This window comes from Bufo bufo, chromosome 8 (genome assembly GCF_905171765.1).
Source record: "Bufo bufo chromosome 8, aBufBuf1.1, whole genome shotgun sequence".
Taxonomy (NCBI): domain Eukaryota; kingdom Metazoa; phylum Chordata; class Amphibia; order Anura; family Bufonidae; genus Bufo; species Bufo bufo.
The window spans coordinates 46,488,551-46,513,969 of NC_053396.1; positions in this window are offsets into that span (position 1 = coordinate 46,488,551).

Sequence of the window (25,419 nt, forward strand, 5' to 3'; positions counted from 1 at the left end):
AGCCCCTCCTACTGTCATTTCTTTCTGGACTTTCGGAGTGGCTTGATCCTCGCAGTCTTTGACTTGTCTTTCTCTCACTCTTCCGGTGTCGGTCACTCCTGATAAGTTTAGAATGACCACACCCTCGCTGTCTCGGCATTGCTGTCGATCTTCAGGTGTCGTCCACGCCCAAGGAATCTGGAGTGGGTCCACCCTTACAGTCTCAGTCTCTATTCTGCGCCAACTCTTCTTAAGCCTGTCTTGTTCCATCTTGATCGAAGGATGGGTGCGGTTCTCCCATGGACAGCTGAATCGGTCTTTACAAGGCAGGTCAGATATATATATGTTTTTCTTTCAATAGAGGTGATGTCACGGTACCTAAATTCTAACAACGGGAATACCTCCGTTACACTACACATCCAGGTTATTCCCTTATGATCCTTACCGTTCAGGGGTCAAAGTGGCAAATGGAAACCAGAGGGGGCCTGTCCCTATCGTGCCCTAATCTTATCCCCATTCACACTACCTATTTACACAATAACCCCCAACCCCCCCCCCCTAAATCCAAGAGTTCAGTCCAATTGTCTTGTTCTTTGGGCGATTAGGCCTCAGGACTTTTTGTGACGTCAAGTCCTGAGCCTTCGGCGGTTGTTTTCGTGAAGTGCCGTCTGGTTCTGGTTTAGTTGGTCCGTTAGTCTCTTTACTCTCCGATACATCCACCATAGTCCAAGGTACATGAGTCCAACCAGAACAAGAAGCACTATCACCGGGTGAATCAATAAATTGAAAAATGACGTTGCCTTTGGACTGTATCCGAAAAGACTCTCCCACCACGAAACCTTTGAGTCCTTGTCCAATGCGGTGGCAACCGCGATAATCTTTGTTCGGTCATGGGTGAGTTGAATGGTGGCTTGCTTTTCCGTCTCCCGAAGACGTTGTATGATCTCTTCCTCTTGGCCGAAATCCATCAGGAGATGTCTAAGTTCTTTGCCGAAGCCAAGAGGAATCTTCTGAAGTCTTACAGGAACATCGGGGCGGATGTCAAGTCTTTTCTCTGGGGTAATCGGGGTTCTTCCCTGCTGCTCTGCGACGTTCAAACCTAAAATGGGACTAAGGGTGCAGTACGCTCCGGGGCGGAGTGTTCCTCGTTCGGTACAGTTAAGCCCATAAATTGCATACGATGGGTCACTCCCCTGGTACCAACACCAATACCCCTGCCCCAAATATTTCAAAGAGGATGAGGGCATTGGGTTGGCCTTCATCTCACAGGACCCCTCGGTGTTCCAACACTGGTGTCTGAGCATCCGCTCCCGACTACCCTGACAGAGGATGGCATTCTCCCTTATCCGACATCCCTCTGTATCAAACAAAGAGGGATGGCCCTCCTCATAGGTTAGAACGCCCGAGGGGAGCTGGGGATGAAGCACCGTCTGGTTGTTAATCATCGTTCCTAGATTGATGACACTGTATCCTTGTCTGATGCGACCGGATACAGGTGCCAGGGACGAAGCAGTGCAGGTTAAATTTTGACATCCATGCCACTGAACCACCCACCAGTTGGTGTGATTAATGGCAAAAGGAGAAATCAGTGGACTTATTCGCTGACGGAGGTTGAATGGGAAGTGGCCGTTGTGAAGTGCCGTGACAATATGTTTAAGGTTGTCCGAGAGTTCGCTCTGGACCTGCGTACACGCCAGAGCAAGCTGAGCCCGATCCTGCTCCTCCAAAAGACCCACATCTAACCTCCTAAACTTCTCACGTATAGCAGAAGATAGAGAGGTAGTGGCATCAATGTGCGAGTGTTGTAAACCCTCTAAGACGTGGTCTACATCAATCTGGGTCTTGAATCCTTCCCCGGCGTGTCGCGCAACCTCCCCAAGCTTACTTCTCAAGACTTCCATGTCCATAGTGTTCAGGGCACCCACTCCCAAAGCACCTCCGCCCAGTCCCATAGCCACCAGGTCTCTCCTCCCCCTATTCTTCCTGAGTCGAGAGTCGTCTTTCCTGACCTCTTGCCCCGCCTCTATCCAACCTCTTACCATGTCAATTTGGTTCCTAACGAACTCCTCACACCTATGATCCCAGTGATCAACTCGGAAGTCATCTACGGAAATTCTCCAGGTAAACAGGATGAATTTTGCATCCGTGATGATCTTCCAGGGGGATGACAGTTGAGGAGCTACAGGGTCTGCCAATTGATGGATAGGGGTGGTGCAAGAGTCTGAATGTGGTCTTACTGGTTGGAGACCTTCTGTTTCGTAGGGGACCCTTACTATAGTAACACAGACCCGTCCCCGTCCTTTGAATGGATACCATTGATCGTCTTCTCCAGCCTGTAACACTAGTTTCCCTACGGGTTTGGTTTGAGACAGATAGACCCATTGAGTAAAGGTCCAGCACCCTTCGTCGGCTGCCTCGCAAAAAGGCCACTTGAATGAACCATCTATATTGATGTCAAAGTTAATGTCCCTGCCCCTGGGGTCTGTCCAATCGGAAGACACATACCTACCCCGGTATTCCTCAGTCATAGGGGTACCATCCATCCATACATCCACTGTAGGGGTGTCCACCCCATTGCACACTAAATCCCACCTCCAGGGATTAGTGTCTAACATCACCATCTGGGTATCCTGTTCCCAGTGGGCATAGGTGACGAAATAGTATCCCGTCACCTCAGGAACGCAGTTGTCTCTCATGATCGTGATCATGAAAGACCGTATGGATGGAGACCCCTTTAACTGCGCATACCTTGGGTCCTTGGCATCGGTCCGTACTTTTAAAACTGTGGCTCGATACAAACCCTCCAGTTTTACCGGACCACTCTGATCATTCCAAATGGCCTGATCAGAGTCACTGCAGTTTAACTTTAACATCATTATGCTGGTTCGCACGTAATCTGTGGATACATGGCCCTGTACATAACTGGATTCCCTGGTGATAATCATCTGGGAATCCCTCAACATACAATAAGCCTTCAGGGTGCCTTTTACCGGAATGGGCCTATCAAAATATGTCCTAACCCTCAACCCGTCTCTGCTATCCTTCCCTAGGAAGGTAGCTTTCAGGATATACCAACCGCTGTACTCTGCCCCAGTGACATCTTCAGGACTCAGCAAACCCTCCTTGGTACACAACACTGTGGTAGTGTTGGCTCTCACTTGCTGGTAAGGGTGCAAGTGTGGATTCCTAGACACCCATCTTAAGGATTTACTAGGTACAGGGTCCAAGTCCTGAAAATGCCTGTATTCCTTGAGACAGAGGGCGTGCAAGTCATGTTGTATGGCAGACACATTCTCCACCGGGGTATAATGCTGAATTACACCATTGGCAAAACCCTCTCTCTGGAAACCATACAGATACCATTGACCTGGTGTAAAGGTAACGTTCTTGTATGGTTCCCGGATTTTGCCATCCAAACATTCCACCATTAAAAGGCCGGGTCCATCAAGTGATATGCTGGCCATACCAATATTAGTCCCCAGGTCCTCCCCTGAAGAGGCTGAGCCCGCCATCAACATGCTTACCACTAGTGTCACAAGCTGGGTACGTATCCCATTCAGAGGATGCCTAGCTCTTCCCTGGCAGTGTGGTACCATGGAGTGTCTCCCTCTTGTGTTCTGAAATGAGATGGAATGTGTTAAGTGGATTGGATTCACACTCGACCCACCAAGCCCTTTCTCCCCCCCCCTCACCCAACTCGGAACGGTATGCGTTATTGAGTTGGGGAGGCTCGGGTGGCTTTGGCCTGGTCGATGTGAATCCAAAAAACTTCCTGGCGTCTACGGGATTTCTTCTTGCTCGTGATAGGCCTTTGCACCTTCAGCATGTTGTCCCCCATTACTTCAAGGACCTTATACGGTCCCTCCCAGTTTGCGTCCCATGGGCCGACCCGACGAAAGACTTTCACCATTACCATTTCTCCTACAGAGGGCATAGGCGTTTCCCCCTGTAGATACGGTTTGTGTAACCCTATAGCTGCATGAGGCAGTAACTCCTTCAGGTTCTGCTGAACCTGCTGAAGAAACAAGTCTCTGGCGATGGCGTTCTTCGTGGGCTCCGACACTTGGGGTTCGTTTGGTAGACATAAGGGCATTTTACGTCCGGTCATGAGTTAAAATGGGGAGATGCCGGTACTAGAGGCCTCTGTGGCTCGGATACCCATTAGCACAGCTGGAAGGGAGATTACCCAAGAGGAACCTTTCTCCAGCAGTGCCTTGGAAAGCCGGGTTTTGATGGTCCGGTTCATCCGCTCCACGATGCCCGCCGACTGAGGGTGGTAAGGGACATGAAACCTTTGCTTTATGTCTAGGAGACCACAAAGCGCTTTCATGACCTTACCCGTGAAATGAGTCCCTCTGTCGGATTCTATCAATCTGGGGATCCCCCATCGTGACAGAACTTGTTCCCAGAGAACACGGGCAGTGGTGGAGGCCGTATCATTGACCGTAGGGATGGCTTCTACCCACTTCGAGAAGACATCCACTACCACCAGGGCGTAACGACAGTTACGACTCCCAGTTGGCAAAGGACCGATGAAATCAATTTGGATAGCGGACCAGGGACCATCAGCAGGAGGAACCCGCTGTAACACCGGCTTCAGGGCAGACGCCCTTGGGTTAACCTGAGCGCACACCAGGCACTGTTGCGTAACGTCCTCTACTGTGTTGGACATTCCAGGCCAGTACAATTTGTCTCTCAGGAGAGGCAAGAGCTTATTCCGGCCAAGATGTCCAAACATTTGGTGGTTCAACCGCGTCAGCTCTGTTTGCAGATGCTGTGGAACCACCGGGAGAGGAAGCAACTGAGTACCGGTGTCGTAACACAGGATCCCCTGTTGTAAGGACCAGGGATGCTGTGGTACTTGGATGTGTGTCATTAGAAGAGGATCCTTAGCTTGTTCCTCCTCGAATGACACCGGTCTGTCACTCAGATGGGTATGCGCTGCAATCCGGTATGCGGGCAGTGGCTCAGTGCCTGGTTCCCTAAAGGTCCCAGACACTGCTGCTAGTTTTGCCAGTTCGTCTGCCTGGTTGTTACCTGCTGTCAAAGGTTCGTCCCCTTTTTGATGCGCCGGGATTTTTATGATGGCTGCTTCCGCCACGTGTGCCATACCCTACTCCCACAGCTCCTCCAGGACTGACACATGAGCCAGAGGTTTGTTTTGGCTGTCCACAAATCCTCTTCTCTTCCAAACGTCCAGGTGCAATGTTAGGGAGCGAACTACATATGCGCTGTCGCTATATATAACTCGTTTCCCTGGAGGGTGAAGAAGCAGGGCCTCTTTAACAGCCTCCAGCTCTGCCCGCTGTGCTGACATGTGACCTGGTAACCGGACAAGACTCTGGGTACCAGTGGTCTCATCCAGCACAGCAAAACCTGTGACATATTCCCCATCCAGATAGAACCGAGAGCCATCAACAAAGATGACTCTGTCATCTGGATGCTTGTCAGTCCTGAACATCCGTGGAGAGTCGTCCATTACCGGAGGGCCACAGTCATGTTCAGTTCCCGTCAGGTTCAGCAACTGGGACAAAACATACTTGGCCTTGTGGTCCACCTGCAGATTCCGGCCGCTGAGACATGTGGAGTCTGCAAAGTGAGGGGCCGGAAGCCAACAATATGCTCAGTGGTCTTAACAGCATAGTGTATGGCTGCCAATTGCTTGGCGCATTCATCGAACCCTTGTTCGACCGGCGAAAGCAGCCTGGAGAAATATCCCAGCGGTCTGGTCTCGTAACCTACTTTCTGTACAAGGACAGCTGAGATAGACTCCATCCCTGCATGCGCCTGTATGGCCATTTCCCCATCTGAATGTGGAGTGGCCAACACAGGCGCCGAGGAGAGGTCCCTTTTCAGGGTTGAAAAGGCCTCCTCCTGCGCGTCGGAGCACCCTTTGATTGAGGGTTCCTCTCCTCGAAGGAGTTCGTAGAGAGGTTTCGCTTTGGCCGCGAAATCCTCTATGAACTCCCTCATGAAGTTGGCAACCCCCAGGAATTTTCTCAAATCCTGAAGGGTGCCAGGCCTGGGTAACTTTACCATGGCTTCCACCCGGGACGTCATGATTCCTTTGGTTCCACAGGAAATTTGGACCCCAAGGAAGGTTACCTCCGCTTTAGCCAAATTTGCCTTATGGGGACTCAGTTTGAGTCCTGACTTTGCCAGGAGTCCCAGCAGCTCTTTCAACAGAACCAAGTGTTCCTCCAAGGTTTCTGTATGCAAAAGCAGGTCATCCACGTATTGCAGGAGGCATTCCGGCCGTGAGAACACACTCAGCACAGCCGCCAATGCCTGATGGAAATACGTGGGGCTGCTATGGAACCCCTGGGGCAGTACAGCAAACATGTACTGTTTGTCCCCCACCGTAAAAGCGAATTTGTACCGACACGACTCCGTGAGTTCGATGGAGAAGAACCCGTTGGCAACATCGATGGTCGAGAATACGCGGCTTTCGCCACTTATTCTGGCCATGATGTCGGGAGTTTGGGCCACCACTGGGGCTGACATTGGGGTGTATTTATTAAGGACACGGAGGTCTATGGTCAGCCTCCATGCGTTTGTGTCCTTTTTCTTAACTGGCCAGAGGGCATTGTTGCACTTTGAGTTGCCCTCAATGACCACACCCCTAGTCTTCAATTCAAGGACAGTGTCCATAATTGAATGGGTGGCCTCTGGTGGAAATCGATATTGGCGTTGAGGTGGAGGGTCAGGACCCTGTATGTCCACCAAAACGCCAATCAATCTGCCACAGTCATTCTTATTTTGGGCCCACAGATCAGGGTGCTTGTACACAATAGGCTCAAGGTCTGGATTGTGCGAGACCTCAGGCCACTTGTGTTCCAGCACATCAGTAGAGTTATCTACTGCTGGCAAAGGTGGTCCCAGACACTGGCGTTGAATGACAAACACCTTGGCTCGTCTGGGACCCTTCCACACAATGCAATTTGCCAGATCCAGGATCCACCCATTTTGTGTCATTACATCGGTTCCGATAATGTTATCAGAACCGGGGTAATACCACATGGGTATCCTGAGGTTAGTGCACCTGGTAATCTGAACGATTACCTCATCAATTCTGTGGGCCTTCACCCCCCCTTGTTGGTGATCAAATCCGATCACCACACACTGGGGGCTGTTGGGGAGTAGATCATGTTTGATATTGGTAATGGATATTTCCGCCCCAGTATCAAGCATGATTTCCGTTTCTTTATCTTTTATCGTGGCTTTTATATGGGGTCTCCCTGAAGGATCCAGTATGATTGGACATACTGGTGCCAATTCTTTAGGGACCCCTAATCTTCAATCGATATCCACCAGACTCCCAGTAGGTATTTGTGTGGTACATACTGCCACTCTTGTGCTCTGTTCCTGATCCTTAGGTGTGGAATCTCTTGATTCCACGCCCCCTGGGACATTCATGACCGCCACGCATTTTGGTGCTTGTCCTGATGAATGTCCCAGATTCATATCAACCTGTTCCCCCACAGGTCTGGCATAATTAGGCTTCATCCTGAAACCGTTATTATTGCCGTTTTTCTCCGAATTTGTCCGGTTAATCTTTAACCACTGTGGACAATTTCTTTTTATGTGCCCCTCTTGTAAGCACAGGAAACAACGAAAGTTTCCTGCCCTTTCCAGCGGTGGGGCCGTGGGGCGGACAGTTGATGCATACCTCGTGTGTTGTACCCGGTCGTCTTGCGACCTACCGTATACAGGCACACGCTCCCTCACTTTCACAGACTTCTTACTGAGCAGTATGTCTTGTCTACACTGCTCAATAATCATGGCTGCGTCCGTGAGGGATGGCTCCCTAGCTGCACTCAGCCGGATTGCAGTATCAAGATATGGGAATTTTTCCACAAACATGCGCACCATGCCTTGTGGAATCCCAATACCCTGATCTTTGGTAACCCTCCTGTACATCGCTTCAAACCGACTACACAATGACAAGGGTTCATCATGTATAGTAGGCTTGAACTTTGACAGGACCTCTGGAGTGACATCCCAATGACCCGTGGCCAGTCTCGTGAGTATGGAGAGGCGCTCCTCCTTATCATGAAACTGGCCATTCGTGGGTCGCATCCTCCCCGTTACCTCATACCTTTGATTAAGGTGTGTTGGTAACCATAATCTGAACAGCTCCATGCGATATTCCGGAGCCACTGAATATTTGTTACAGTGACCTTCGAAAATATCGCATGAAGCGAACGGATCTACATGGGGATCATATTTCGGGATCTCCTTGCAGATCCGTAACAGGAAGTTTATCCTTTCCATACTGGAATGGTTAGGATACACCTCTTCCTGTTTCTCCGGACGTGTTGGCGGATTGGAAGCGGAATATACCCCTCCACTTTCCTCTCCCCAACCGTTGTCCTGGTAACGGTTGCTACCCCTATTCTCACCGGGTGACGGGGTGAATTGTAGAGACCGTTCCACCTGTCCCCTAGTGTCTACCAATGCGGATGTATTATCCGTCGAAGACCCTGGCGCTGCCGCCGCTGTCTCCCCCTGTGCCATTTCCGAAACACAAACTTGTTTCGTGGGCACCATACCGTTGGTACTAGGCCTGGACAAATTGGAGATTGCCCGCTGCAAGTCTGCAATGGTTTGCGTCTTTGCAGCCAGGTCCTCCCTCATCTGAACAATCAGGGAATCCGTAGATACCGTATTGTTCCTGTACTGATTAATCTCAGTGTACAACCGGAGTAGCTCTCTGTCCATGTCAGAGTAGAGACTGTCCTTATCCGAGAGCCTCGACTCTAACACACAGATTTCTCTGCCCCTCTCAACTGTACACTGGGCTTCGTCTTGCAATTGAACCTCTAGTGTGTGAATTCTTCTATAGTTATCAACACAACAATTGCAGTGGAAGTTTGCTTTGTCCGCAGCCTCCCCTGCCTTTCTTGTGCTGGCAAGTATCTCTGTGTTCCGCCTTCCAAATGGTATCCTCATAGGAAAGAACCAATTTGGCTAGCATTTGGAGGCGTTTGGTGGTCTTGTTAAAGACACTCCTACTAATACAAACCCGGTCATGAGCGTACACCTGGTCCAGTAAAGCGGACCACAGCAGCTCAGCGGATTTATATGTAGTAGGAACAATTGGATTAAAAGTGCTGTTTTTGGCTAAGTGTTGGAGTGTGGAGAAGTTCATACTCACCGTTTGCTGAGCGTCCATCTTCTTGTTGGTGCTGTACTTTCTTGTCCCTTGCAGCTGCTTGAAAGAAGTCCTTTTCTTCCGGATCGCTTCTTTCTGACCAGCTGGACTTTTATGTACCTCCAACGAAGATGGATCTCTTTCCGTGACGTATCCTTCTTCTCTTACCCCAGCGACGGTGACCGTGTAAAGCAAATACAAAAATATTAATTCACAGAATAATTATAGATTCTCTGCAAAAGATTTTGTTTTACTTCTGGTACTTTAAGGGAAGTATCGCTTCTCCTGTACGAATTATCGGGTCCTAGACGCTCAGACACTCCGCTGACCGCGTCTCTCCTGCCCGCTAATTCACAGTACCAGCGACCCTCAGCCTTAAGACCAAAAATAAGCGCAAAATCCACGCAGTGGGCCTGGCTCGCCAATGTAAAGGGGGAATATTAATCACCAATATTTATGCAAATATCGATAATTAATATTCATAAATGGGAGGAGCCGTCTATTGATAACTCCGCCTATTTATACCTTTATATAATAATAACACAATACCTTTGCTATGCTCTACACTGATCACTTATGCTAACTGCATGCGCCTTACTAACTCGCTACCGCTAACAAGTACACGCTACACAAAAGGGTACAAATATAACAGTATTTATTACACCAAGCAATACACTAACAATACACTACGCACGCAGTACACTACAATACAGCACAAAATATACAATCCTAAACTACACTACACATTCCCATTTCCACCCATCAACTAACTATACAATACACACATTCAATATTAACAGCCCACCCACCTAGTACTGTATACTATCCCTACGGGGCAGACGAAGGTAGACGGTGGTCTTACAAGCCGACCACCAAGCACAAATATACCACAGGAGGGGATTAGAGTAATCAGGGCAACAAGGGGTGTAAAGGGTTACCAGGATCAGGGGTAAAGGGGTAGGGATACAGAGGGTTCCAGGGGATATATACCAGGGGATAGCAGGAGTACAGGGGGGGTCCGGTGGGTAGATAGTGCAGGGGGGGGGTCCGGAGGGTATATAGAGTGCAGGGGGGTCCGGAGGGTATATAGATAGTGCAGGGGGGTCCAGAGGGTATATAGATAGTGCAGGGGGGTCCGGAGGGTATATAGATAGTGCAGGGGGGTCCGGAGGGTATATAGATAGTGCAGGGGGGGGGTATATAAAGATACTTAGGGTTAATGCTCGTTGTCCAGGGGTCGCTCGTTCGTCTAGGGGTGCTCGTCGGTCCAAGGGGGTCTCCTTCAGGGTGGGTGGGCGGCCGGCTCTCTCTTCACTAGTGCAGGCCTGCCGGACTTATATGTCCGGCCGCCCGCACTGCCGTACCGCCCACACAGCGGCGCGCGAGCGCGCACCACAGTGCAGGACACGTGGGCCGGCGCGGTGAGATGACGTCACCGCGCCTGCCCGCGCGTCCCTGCACGCGCACCGCAGGGCCGCGTGCACTAGCTGACAGGCGGGAGATCCTTTGATCTCCCGTCTGCAGCTCTTAGCATTCTGGACATCGCAATGGTAATTGCGATGCCAGAATGCGCATAATAGAGTGAGCGGAGGTATCTCCTCTCCCTCTATTATGCTTAATTATCTTCAGCAGGGCTGCAGATAATTAGAACAAAAGGATTCAAATTCTATTGAATTTGAATCCTTTTGAGGTCACCAGAATGACCGGACCTTGTTCGGTCATTCTGGCGCCTTCACCCAGATTACATCAATGTAAATGCTTGGGGCACATTTACATTGATGCATCTGTGTCCATGTAGGGGGGGGGATTTATATGGTATGGGGATATATTCATATATATAAGATATACAGGGGGCATTATAGGATACAGGGGGCATTATAGATAGATATATATATATATCTATTAAAGGGGGCACATACATATATGAATTCCCACAGGGGCATGAATGAGCCCCTGGGGAATATCAGAGGCAGATGGGCGCAGGTGCTGGGCACATCTGCGCACATCGCCCTCTGAGGGGCTAACATATACATGGCACATGCATATATCACATTATGTGAATTCCCACAGGGGCATGAATGAGCCCCTGGGGAATACCAGAGGCAGATGGGCGCAGGTGCTGGGCACATCTGCGCACATCGTCCTCTGAGGGGCTAACATATACATATATATATGCATGCCCAATAGGCATGCATATATATTTATGTATACCTGCCACCCTTCCTCAACAAACGCCATATGGTTTTTATGGGTCAGATTTTACTGGGATAATTTTAACTTGCCATGTCACATTTGAAGACCCCCTGATGCACCCCTAGAATAGAAACTCCAAAAAAGTTAACCCATTTTGGAAACTATGTGATAAGGTGGCAGTTTTGTTGGTACTATTTTAGGGTATAGATAATTTTTGGTTGCTCTATATTACACTTTTTGTGAGGCAAGGTAACAAAAAAATATTTGCTTTGGCACTTTTATTTTTTGTTATTTACAACGTTCATATGACAGGTTAGATCATGAGCTATTTTTATAGAGCAGCTTTTTACGGACGCGACAATACTAAATATGACAGACTTTTTTTGGTTGTTTGTTTCAGTTTTACATAATTAGGCATTCTTGAAAAAAAAGATTTTTTAGTGTCTCCATATTATGAAACCCATATTTTTTTTACATTTTTTGGGCGACTGTCTTATGTAGGGGCTCTTTTTTTTCAGTATGAGATGATAGTTTGATTGGTACTATTTTGGGGTGCGTATGTTTGATCTCTTGCTATTGCACTTTTTGTGATGTAAAGTGACAAAATGTCTTTTTGATACTTTTTTTTTTTTACGGTATTCACCTGAGGGGTTAGATCATGTGATATTTTTATAGAGCAGGTCATTGCAGATGTGACAATACCTAATATGTATGCTTCTTTGTTTAAGTTTTACATACTAATATCATTTTTGAAAACAAAAAAAAAGAATGTTTTAGTGTCTCCATAGTCTGAGAGCCATATTTTTTTTGAGCAATTGTCTTAGGTAGGGTATCATTTTTGCGGGATGACATGACGGTTTGATTGGCACTATCTTGGGTTGCGTATGACTGTTTGATCGCTAGCTATTACACTTTTTGTGGCTTTTTGACACCGTTTTTATAAAAAAAAAATTACGGTGTTCATTGGAAGGGTTAAATCATGTGATATTTTTAGAGAAAAGGTTGCTGAGGACGCAGCAATACATAATATGTATACTTTTTTAAATTTATTTAAGTTTTATACACTAATATCATTTTTTAAACAAAACAAATAATCATATTTTAGTGTTTCCATAGTCTGTAAGCCATAGTTTTTTTTTATTTTTTTGGGCGATTCTCTTAGGTGGGGTATAATTTTTGCGGGATGAGATGATGGTTTGATTGGTACAATTTTGGGGTCCGTATGACTTTTTGATTGCTTGCTATTACACTTTTTGTGATGTAAGGTGACCAAAAAATTGCTTTTTTGACACCGTTTCTTTTTACAGTGTTCATCTGAGGAGTTAGATCATGTGGTATTTTTTTTAGAGCAGGTTGCTACGGACGCAGCGATACCTAATATGTATACTTTTTAATACTTTTTACATTTAGCACAATAAAAGCATTTTTGAAACAAAAAAAAAATGTTTTAGTGTCTGCATAGTCTGAGAGCCATAGTTTTTTATTTTTTGGGCGATTGTCCTATGTAGGGGCTCATTTTTTTGTGGGATGAGGTGACGGTTAGATTGGTACTGTTTTGGGGGGAATACGCCTTTTTGATCGCTTGATGTTGCACTTTTAGTGATGTGAGGTGACAAAAATGGCTTTTTTGACAGTTTTTATTTTTTATTTTTTATGGTGTCTATCATGTGATATTTTTATAAAGCCGGTCGTTACGGATGTGGCGATACCTAATGTGTGTGTTTTTTCTTTTCTTTTTTTTCTTATAAAATCAGGGGAAAGGGCAATTTTTTTTTCTCTGAAACTTCTTTATTTTAAACTTTATTTCTGTCCCATTCTGGGACTTCAACTTTTGGGGGTCTGATCCTCTCTGCAATGCATTACAATACATATTTATTGTAATGCATTGCTTGTTAGTGTATTACACAGTGTATTGTCAAACATCGTGTCCCCGCCCCACAGCGTGGGGACCCGATGTGCTCCCTCACCCGCTGCAAACCACTTCTATGTCGCGGTCAGCGCTGACCACGGCATAGAAGGGATTAATCCGCTGGCATCGCTGTGCCTGCCCGATCAGCCTGCTGTGCATGTATGGCGTTATGCATTCTGGCAGCAGTATAACTGTAAGTTGGATCCCCAATTAGTGCAGCAAGGTGTAATAGAATCACTCCTATTACACAGGCTGTACAATCTCCTATTGCACCCTGTTCTCATTTTATAGTGTAGATGATGCCTCCATATCCTTTCGCTACAGCTTGAATAATCTTTCCCTCAACTTGTAAATCGATTTTTCAGCACAATAAAGTCTTCCCTAGCACTGTCCCTAGTGCCTGCTGACGTCTCTCCCTGCACTAAGCACACTGGAAAATTGCAGAAACCAAGATGGCTGAGGCTATTTATAGGGCTGTGACATCACAGGGGCTAGCTGACTGCTGATTGGGTGCATGCATGGCATTGTGGGTGATCCCTCATTCCCAGAGTTCTTTGCTCCATGTCCTAACACTTGCAGCAGCCATTTTAGGAAAGTGTGAGGAAATTCGGCTCCGGTGTGAATCAAATTTTTCCTGAAATTCGGATCGAATTCCACTTCGTCAATTTCGATTTGCTCATCTCTAGTAGTGAAACAATTACTATGTGTCAGTATGACAGGCAGTTGACAGGCATCACTCTTAGAACCACTTCACACTTCACTTATTTGGTGAGCTACGGGGCCAAAAACTGACCAAATAACACTAGTGTGAGCTTAGCCTTATAGGTCAATGTTAGCGTCAGGTAAAAAGAACAGTGCTTTGGCCCAAGATTGCACTATAGAGTGAAAGAGCGCACTCCTTTTACACCATCTGATCAGCTGATTCCACATAGATTTCTACAGAACCTGTTCTGTTACACGCTTATACAAATAGTGTCCCCTCGACAGTGTCAGGAGTGAGTTCGTGTTGATGTCACTGTTTATTTTTCCCTTCATCTGATCCGTCACAAGAACAACCCAAAAAAAATGGATCCTGTCTTTTGACCATCTACCTTCACATGGTCAGCATTTGTTCAGTAATCCTTCAGTATTACGCTCCTTCACTCTATTTGTCACCCTAATGATATTGATCTAGGTGCGCAGGTCAACCCAAGCCATCCAACAGATGTGAAGAAACTTTCAGGGTTACTGGCTCTCAGATGAGAGCTGGTTTGGAATGTCTTATAGTGCACAAGGCTGCCATTGTAAGGTATGCTGACTGTTATCTGTCTCATGGATAGATTGTTTGCTTCCACATACCTGGCTTTTGGCATATAGCCTTTGTGTGGTTGTCTATAGTATGTCATAGATAATATGAGTCCAAGATGCATCCAGCCATCCTCTTAATGCTGTTCCCAAACCATTTTGATGGGTTTTCCATCAATTTCTAACCTTTTTTTGTGAACCCGATATCCTCTTCTCATCCAAGCAGGGGGTACCTGGGGTTCCCCCATTGACTTCCATTTTGCTCGGGTGCTCGGTAGAGCACTCAAACATACCGATGTGTTCGGCCAGAGCACACAAGCACTTTGGTGCTCGATCAACACTAGTTACAAGCAAATAAAATAAAAAAAGTTTTTTGTACTATATGCCTAGCCTGCCACAGCAGGTCCAGTACAGTGGAGTAATTGAAGCTATACAGTATATAAGAGTGGAGGTGACAGTAAACACTGAAATTATGCATTTAGGGTTGAGCAAATCGAGCTTCAGATCCAAGATCCAAAGTTGATTTGTTCCAAAACTTCACTTTTATATTGTACAGAGACTTGTCTCCGTACAGCATTAAAATGTAGGAGCTTCGTGGAGGAAAAATTAGTCAAGTCTGAAGTCGTGCAAGACATGAATAAATGGTGAATAACGTTGGACTTCGATTCTATAACTGTAAAAACATTTTAAAACAGGAACTCGAAGTCAGCTTTGGTACCAGATGGTACCTCGGTACAGAAGCTGTTTTCAGATTTAAAATATTTTTAACGTCGTAGAATTGAAGCCCGAAGTTATTCAATGAAGTCTTGCGCGACTTCTGACTTAACGAAGCACATACATTTTATTGCTGTAAGGAGACAGGTCATTACGCAATTTAGCATATACCCCAACCTGAACACGAACTCGAACTTCAAAATATTAAGTTTGCTCAAACCTAATTCAGGGTATGCAGAATATACAGAGTGGAGTTGATGGAGGCAGTGAGGATATACATTTTGTAAACAGTGGAGAAGATGAGGGCAGTGAGGGTAAACAGTATATACAGAGCAGAGGTGATGGGGCAGTTAAGGTTTACAGTATATACAGAGTGGAGATGATGGGGCAGTGAGGATATACATAGAAGAGGTGATGGGGCAGTGAGGGTATACAGTATATACAGAGCCAAGCTGATGGTGGATAGTGGGGATATACAGCATACACAGAGTGGAGGTGATGGGGTGAAAGAGGGTATACATATAGTATATACTGAGTAGAAGTGATAGGGGAAGGTATACATACTGTATTCCCTCACTCTTCCTCCATCACCTCTACCAGGTATATGTTTGTCATTGATTATAGCATAGGCCTAAATATCCTGTTTGTAGCCCCTAGCGTGTAATCAGTTACTGATGATGTTGCATTGTTCAATAAACCTGTGATTGCTAAAACGTAATCACTTAGCTGTAATCATCTCGTCAAAGGGGATCAATTTTATTGTGTGAGCTGGACGGCAACTTAAAGCTTCTAAAATAGTGTTGCCATTCAGTGGTTTGCGGTATATTGATGTGTGGCTTTGCTGGAAAAGCAATCACCTGTCAATTGCAATTCTAGAAAACAGGCCAGATTGGAAGAAATAAAAAACTTGAATTTTAGATTCATATTATTACTGTTAATGTAACTAGTAAAATCTAGTATGGGCATCTCATCACTTTCCACACAAGCTGTACATTGTCGACCAAGCGGAGCACCAAAGGGATTAAAGTGTACCTATCATTTCAATCTTTTTTTTATTAATTCCATAGCTGTTGTAAAGGGGGAATATTAATTACCAATATTTATGCATATATCAATAATTAATATTCATAAATAGGAGGAGCAGTCTAACACATACAGTATGTTAACAGCCCACCCCACCTGGTACTAATCCTATCCCTAAGGGAACAACGAGGGTAAACGGTGAGAGTAAATACCGTCAGGGGTAAATAGGGAGAAGGGATGCTCCTACAGGGTTTGGGTAGGGGGATGGTGGTAAGGATTGGGATACAGCAATGCAAGGGTTAATACCCTACCAGTGTGTGAGGGGCACAGAGAGGGGGTGAATATGGGTAGGTAGTGGGTAGGTAATGGGTAGGGGTACAGCAGGTAGGGGAATGGTGGGGGTGCGTTGGTGGGATAGAGGATATGGGCAAGGGGTTATAGGGAGCATAGGAATCGTTGGTGGGACAGGGTAGGTAAGGGTTAATCAGGAATCAGGGGAAATCATTGGTGGGATAGTGGTAGGGGTTAATCAGGAATTGAATCGTTGGTAGGGTAGCGGTAGATCAGGGGTGTAGGGGTTAATCAGGGGAAAATACTCAGCGCTTTGATGCTCGTTCGTGTAGGGGGTGCTCGTTGTTCAGGGGGATCCTCTTCAGGGGGGGCGGCTCGGCTTCTCTCTTTCAGTGCAGGGGCCTCCGGATATCAGGGACACGTGGGCCGGCGCAGTGAGATGACGTCACTGCGCCAGCCCTTGCGTCCCCGAACGAGCACATCGGGGCCGCGCCATATGCTAACAGGCGGGAGAAGCCTTTGATCTCCCGCCTGTAGCATTTTGCATTCCGGGCAGCGTGATGGTAATCGCGCTGCCGGAATACGCATAATAGAAGGAGGGGAGGTTTCTCCCTTCCTTCCATCATGCATAATTATCTCCAGCAGCGCTGGAGATAATTACAACAAAGGACTCAGATTCTGTTGAATCTGAGTTCTTTGTAGTCATCAGGATGACCGGACCTTTGTCCGGTCATTCTGATGCAATCAACCAGATTGCATCAGTGTGAATGCTTGGGGCACATTCACACCGATGCACCTGGTTTCAGGTATATGGGGGATATCTATCATATAAGGGGACACAGATATATTATAAGGGGGCACAGATATATTATAAGGGGGCACAGATATATACATATAACAAGGGACCTATAAGGGGGTATATATTTCCCACAGGGGCCACCATGAGCCCCTGTGGGCCACTAAGGGCAGATGTGCGCAGATGCTGGGCACATCTGCGCACATCATCCTATAAAGTGGCAATTAATGCATGCATATATATCATACATGCATGCACGTGTTTGCATGCATATATGTATATATATGCATATGTCTCAACCCTTCCTCAACAATCCCCCTGTTGTCGGAAACACGACAATATTTTGGGGGAAAGGGTTGAGACATATTTGTCCCCCTCAACCCCATCCTTGGTGGAAGTTCAGGAAGAACTGTAGTGCACATTGATCTTTAGGCACCTAGACATCCCTCATTGAGCTTCTTCCGACCTGCCCTTCACCGTAACCTACTCCTCCATCCACAGGATACACCGTCTTCTTCTCGTGGGACCTTTCTTGGCATCTTTTGCTTTGATCGTTTCGGTATCAGCCCCTCCTACTGTCATTTTTCTTGACTTCCGGAGCGGCTTGACCCTCACAGTCTTTGACTGGCTTTTATTACAGGTAACAGTCTTCCGGTGTTCGCCACACCTGGTTTTGGGGTGACTACACCCTCACTATCTCTCAGTAATGTTGCCGATCTTCAGGTATGGCCCGCCCCCAAGGAATCCGGAGCGGGTTCACCCTCACAACCTCAGTCTCTGACTGCGCCAATTTTCTTCAAGCATGACTTTCGTCCAACATCTCTCGTTCCATCTTGATGGGTACGGTTCTCCCGTGGACAGATTAGTAGGTCTTTACAAGGCAGGTCAGATTTTTCTTTGAGCTGGGTGATGTCATGGTACCTAAATTCTAACTGCGGGGAACCCTCCTCCACACTACACATCCAGCCCTTCCCTTATGAACTTAACCGTTCCAGGGTTCAAGGTGGCAAATGGAAAACAGAGGAGGCCTGTCCCTACCGTGCCCTAATCTTATCCCCATTCACACAAAATATATGTTATTACACAGTTCCCCTTCCCCTCCCCCAACCCACCTAAACCCAAGGACATTTATATACAATACTATGCGGTCTCAGGAGGGCACTGGGTGTATTTCCCAAAACCTCATACGCACCAGTCCAATATCCATCACATGTGGTCTCAGGATAAATTGGAGATTTTCCATCCTGAATCCCCCCCACACAAATTGTCCTGTCCTTAGAATCTTTCTCGGCTTCAGGACTTGGTGAAATCAAGTCCTGAGCCTCCGGCGGCTGTGTTCGTGAAGTGAGTCCGACCAGAACCAGAAGGACTATCACCGGGTGTATTAGTAAATTGAAAAACGAGGTTGCCTTAGGACTGTATCCAAAAAGACTCTCCCACCATGAGATCTTTGAGTCCTTGTCCAATGCTGTGGCAACCGCGGTAATTTTCGTCCGGTCATGGGTAAGTCGGATGGTTGCCTGTTTCTCCGTCTCTCGAAGATGTTGTAAGATTTCTTCCTCTTGGCTGAAGTCCAACAGGAGCTGTTTAAGTTCTTTGCCGAAGCCAAGGGGAATCTTCTGAAGTCTCACGGGAACATCGGAGTGAATGTCGAGTCTTCTTTCTGGGGTAATTGGGGTTCTTCCTTGCTGCTCTGCGACGTCCAGACCTAGAACGGGGCTAAGGGTACATTACGCTCCGGGGAAGAGTATTCCTCGCTCGGTACAATTAAATCCATAAATTGTATACGACCCATTACTCCCTTGGTACCAACACCAATACCCCTGTCCCAAGTATTTTAAAGAGGATGAGGGTATTGGGTTGGCCTTCATCTCACAGGTCCCCTCGGTGTTCCAATACTGGTGCCTAAGCACCCGATCCTGACCACCCTGACAGAGGATGGCATCCTCTCTCAACCCTCATCCTTCAGTGTCAAACAAAGAAGGATGGCCTTCTTCATAGGTTAGAACGCTTGAGGGGAGCTGGGGGTGAAGTACCGTTCGGTTGTTTATCACCGTACCTAGATTGATGGCACTGTATCCCTGTCTGAGGCGACCGGACACAGGTGCCAAGGATGAAGCAGTACAGGTTAAATTTCGACATCCATGCCACTGAACCACCCACCAGTTGGTATGGTTGATGGCGAAAGGAGAGATCAGTGGACTTATTCGCTGGCGGAGGTTGAATGGGAAGTGGCCGTTGTGTAACGCTGAAACAATATGTTTAAGGTTGTCCAAGAGTTCGCTTTGGACCTGTTTACACGCCAGAGCAAGCTGAGCCCGATCCTGCTCCTCCAAGAGACCCACAACTAACCTCCTAAACTTCTCACATATAGCAGAAGATAGAGAAGTAGTGGCATCAATGTGCGAATGCTGTAAACCCTTTAAGACGTGGTTTACATCAAGCTGGATCTTGAATCCTTCCCCGGCGTGTCACGCAACCTCCCCAAGCTTACTTCTCAGGACTTCCATATAGTGTTCAGGGCGCCCACTCCCAAAGCACTTCCGCCAAGTCCCATAGCCACTAGATCTCTCCTCCCCCTGTTCTTCCTACGTCGGGAGTTGTCATTTTTTACCTATTTCCCAGCCCCTATCCAACCTCTTACCATGTCAATTTGGTTCTTAACAAACTCCTCACACCTGTGATCCCAATGGTCAACTCGGAAGTCATCTACGGAAATTCTCCAGGTAAACAGGATGAATTTGGCATCCGTAATGATCTTCCAGGGGGATGACAGTTGAGGAACTACAGGATCTGCCAATTGATGGATAGGGGCGGTGCAAGAGTCCAAATAAGGTTTTACCGGTTGGAGATCTTCTGTATCGTAGGGGACCCTCACCACTGTTGCACAGATCTGTCCCCTTCCTTTGAACGGATACCACTAGTCGTTTTCTACAGCCTGTAACAATAGCTTCCCTACAGGTTTGGTTTGGGATAGATAGACCCACTGAGTAAAAGTCCAGCATCCTTTGTCTACTGCCTCACAAAAAGGCCACTTAAACAAACCATTTATATTGATGTCAAAGTTAATATCTCTGCCCCTGGGGTCCTTCCAATCGGAAGACACATACCTACCCTGGTATTCTTCAGTCATAGGAGTACCATCCATCCACCGTAGGGGTATCTACCCCGTTGCACACCAAATCCCATCTCCAGGGATTGGTGTTCAACATCACCATCTGGGTTTCTTGCTCCCAGTGGGCATAGGTGGCTAAATAGTATCCTGTCACCTCAGGAACACAGTTGTCTCTCATAATCGTGATCATGAAAGACCGTATGGATGGAGATCCCTTTAACTGAACATACCTAGGGTCCTTGGCATCGGTCCGTACCTTTAAAACTGTGGCTCGATATAAACCTTCCAGTTTTACTGGACCACTCTGATCGTTCCAGACGGCCTGACTAGAGTCACTGCAGTTTAACTTTAACATCATTATACTAGTTCGTAAGTAATCAGTGGACACATGTCCCTGAACATAACTGGATTCCCTGGTGATAATCATCTGGGAATCCCTCAACATGCAATAAGCCTTCAGGGTGCCTTTTACTGGAATGGGCCTATCAAAATATGTCCTAACCCTTAACCTGTCCTGGCTATCCTTCCCCAGGAAGGTAGCCTTCAGGATGTGCCAACCGCTGTACTCTGCCCCAGTGACATCTTCAGGATTCAGCATTCCCTCCTTGGTGCACAACACCGTGGTAGTGTTGGCCCTCACTTGCTGGTAAGGGTGCAAGTGTGGGTCCCTAGACACCCATCTTAAGGATATGATAGGTGTAGGGTCCGAGTGCTGAAAATGCCTGAATTCCTTGAGACAGAGGGCGTGTAAGTCATGTTGAATGGCAGACACATTCTCACCGGGGTATAATGCTGAATTACACCGTTGGCAAAACCCTCTCTCTGGAAACCATACAGAAACCACTGACCCGATGTAAAGGTGAAGTTCTTGTATGGTTTCCGGATTTTGCCACCCAAACATTCCACCATTAAAAGGCCGGGTCCATTAAGTGATATGTTAGTCATATCAATGTTAGTCCCCAGGCCTTCCCCTGAAGAGGCCGATCCTGCCATCAACATGCTTACCACCAGTGTCACAAGCTGGAGACGTATCCCGTTCAGAGGACGCCTAGCTCTTCCCTGGCCAAGCGGTCCCATGGCGTATCTCCCTCTTGTGTTCTGTAATTTAGATGGAGTGTGATAAGTGAAATGGATTCGCCATCGACCCATTAAGCCCTTCCCCCCCCCCCCCTTCACCCAACTCGGAACGGTATGCTTTATGGAGTTGGGGAAGCCCGGGTGGCTTTGGCTTGGTCGATGTGAATCCACAAGAGTTCCTGCCGTCTACGGGATTTCTTTTTGTTTGTGATTGGCCTTTGTACCTTCAGCATGGTGTCTCCCATTACTTCAAGGACCTTGTAGGGTCCTTCCCAGTTTGCTTCCCATGGCCCCCTGTAGATACGGCTTGTGCAACCGTTTTACTGCGTGAGGCAGTAGCTCCTTCAGGTTCTGTTGAACCTGTTGGAGAAACATGTCTCTGGCGATGGCGTTCTTTGTGGGCTCCGACACTTGGGGTTCGTGGGGTAGACATAGGGGCATCTTACATCCGGTCATCAGTTCAAACGGGGGGATACCGGTACTGGAGCCTTCGGTGGCTCGAATACCCATTAGCACGGCTGGAAGATAGGTTACCCAAGAGGAACCCTTCTCCAGCAGTGCCTTGGAAAGCCGGGTTTTGATGGTCCGGTTCATCCGCTCCACGATGCCTGCTGACTGAGGGTGATAAGGCACATGAATTCTTTGCTTTCTGTCTAAGAGACCACAAAGCGCTTTCATTACCTTACCCGTGAAATGGGTCCCTCTGTCTGATTCTATCACTCTGGGGATACCCCATCGTGACAGAACCTGCTCCCAGAGAACACGGGCAGTGGTGGTAGCCGTATCATTGACCGTGGGGATGGCTTCTACCCATTTCGAGAAGACATCCACTATTACCAGTGCGTAACGGCAGTTACGACTTCCGGTCGGTAATGGTCCAATAAAATCAATTTGGATCGCGGACCACGGACCATCAGCAGAGGGAACTCGCTGCAACACCGGCTTCAGGGCTGACGCCCTTGGGTTGACTTGAGCACACACCAGGCACTGTTGAGTAACCTCCTCTACTGAATTGGACATTCCTGGACAGTATAATTTGTCTCTCAGGAGAGGCAAGAGTTTATTCCGGCCGAGGTGTCCAAACAGTTGGTGGTTCAATCGCGTCAGCTCTGCTTGCAGATGCTGCGGGACCACTGGAAGAGGAAGTTGCTGAGTACCGGTATCGTAACACAAGATCCCTTGCTGTACAGACCAGGGATGTTGTGGTGACTTGATATGTGTCATTAAAAGAGGATCCTTGGTTTGTTCTTCTTCAAATGACACCGGGCCGTCACTCAGATGGGTACGCGTGGCAATCCAGTGCATTGGTAGTGGCCCAATGCCTGGTTCCCGGAGGGTACCAGACACTGCCGCTAATTTAGCCAGCTCGTCTGCCTTATTGTTACCCATTATCAAAGGTTCATCGCCTTTTTGATGCGCCGGGATTTTGATAATGGCTGCTTCTGTCATGTGTGCCATGCCCCACTCCCACAGCTCCTTCAGGACCGACACATGAGCCAGAGGTTTGTTTTGACTGTCCACAAATCCTCTCCTCTTCCATATGTCAAGATGCAGCGTGAGGGAGCAAACTACATATGAGCTGTCACTATATATAGTTCGTTTCCCTGGGGGCTGAAGAAGCAGAGCTTCTTTAACAGCCTCTAGCTCTGCCCGCTGTGCCGACATGTGACCCGATAACCTGACAAGATTCTGGGTACCAGTGGTCTCATCTAGCACAGAAAAACCCGTGACATATTCCCCTTCCAGATAGAATCGAGAGCCATCAACAAAGATGACTCTGTCATCTGGACATCTGTCGGTCCTGAACATCTGTGGAGAGTCGTCCAGTTCTGGTTGGCCATAGTCATGTTCGGTTCCAGTCAGGTTTAGCAACTGAGACAGAACATACTTGGCCTTGTGGTCCACCTGCAGATTCCAGCCACTGAGATCCATGAACCATCTCCCGAATCTCTGTTGGGAGACTCCGGGGAGAGTATCACGGAGCAAGAGGGCTAAAGGAGAATGTGGAGTCTGCAAGGTGAGGGGTCGGAAGCCTATAATATGCTCTGTAGTCTTGACGGCATAGTGTATGGCTGCCAGTTGCTTGGCACATTCATCGAACCCTCGTTCGACGGGCGAAAGTAGCCTGGAGAAATATCCCAGCGGTCTGGTCTCATACCCTACTTTCTGTAGAAAGACAACTGCGATAGACTCCATCCCTGCATGCGCCTGTATGGCCATTTCCCCATCTGGATGTGGAGTGGCCAACACAGGTGCCGAGGAGAAATCCCTTTTCAAAGTTGAAAAGGCCTCCTGCTGCGCATCGGACCAACCTTTGATTGAGGGTTCTTCTCCTCGAAGGAGCTCATAGAGAGGTTTCGCTTTGGCAGCGAAATCCTCCATGAATTCCCTCATGAAGTTGGCCACCCCCAGGAATTTTCTCAAATCCTGAAGAGTGCCAGGTCTGGGTAACTTCACCATGGCTTCCACACGGGCTGTCATGATTCCTTTGGTTCCAAAGGAAATTTGGACCCCAAGGAAGCTTACCTCCGCTTTGGCCAAATTTGCCTTATGGGGACTCAGCTTGAGTCCTGACTTTGCCAGGAGACCCAGCAGCTCTCTCAACAGAACCAAATGTTCCTCCATGGTTTCTGTATGTAAGAGCAGGTCATCCACGTATTGTAGAAGACATTCCGGCCGTGAGAACACACTCAGTACGGCCGCCAATGCCTGATGAAAATACGTGCTGCTGCTGTGTAACCCCTGGGGCAGTACAGCAAACATGTACTGTTTGTCCCCCACCGTAAAGGCTAATTTGTACCGGCATGACTCCGTGAGTTCGATGGAGAAGAACCCGTTAGCAACATCTACGGTCGAGAATACGCGGCTTTTGACGCTTATTCTGGCCATAATGTCGGGAGTCTGGGCCACCACTGGAGCTGACATTAGGGTGCAGTATCCAGGTATGGGAACTTTTCCACAAACATGCGCACCATGCCTTGTGGAATCCCAACGCCCTGATCCTTAGTAACCCTCCTGTACATCTCTTCAAACCGACTACACAATGACAAAGGTTCATCATGGATAGTAGGCTTGAACTTTGACAGGACCTCTGGAGTGACATCCCAATGACCCGTGGCCAGTCTCGTGAGTATGGAGAGGCGTTCCTCCTTATCATGAAACTGGCCATTCGTGGGTTGCGTCCTCCCCGTTACCTCATACCTTTGGTTAAGGTGTGTCGGTAACCACAATTTTAACAGCTCCATACGATTTCCGGAGCCACTGAATATTTATTACAGTGACCCTCGAAAATATTGCATGAAGTGAACGGATCTACGTTGGGATCGTATTTTGGGATCTCTTGCAAATCCGTAACAGGAAGTTTATCCTTTCCATACTGGAATGGTTAGGATAAACCCCTTCCTGTTTCTCCGGACGTGTTGGTTGATTGGAAGCGGAGTATGGCCATCCACTTTCCTCTTCCCAACTGTTGCCCTGTTCCTGGAAACGGCTGCTACTCCTATTTTCCCCGGGTGTCAGGGTGAATCGTAGCTACCAGTCCACCTGTCCCCTAGTATCTACCACTGCGGATGTGTTATCCGCTGAAGACCATGGCGCTGTCGCCGCTGTCTCCCCCTGTGCCGTTACCGAGACGCAAACCTGTTTCGTGGGCACCATACCGTTAGTACTAGGCCTGGACCAATTGGAGATTGTCCGCTGCAAATGCGCAATGCTTTGCGTCTTTGCAGCCAGGTTCTCCCTCATTTGAACAATTAGGGCATTCGTAGATGCTGCATTGTTCCTGTACTGATTATTTTCAGTGTACTGTACAGTCGGAGTAGCTCTTTGTCCATGTCAGAGCAGAAACCCTCCTCATCCGAGAGTCTGGACTCTAACATGTAGAT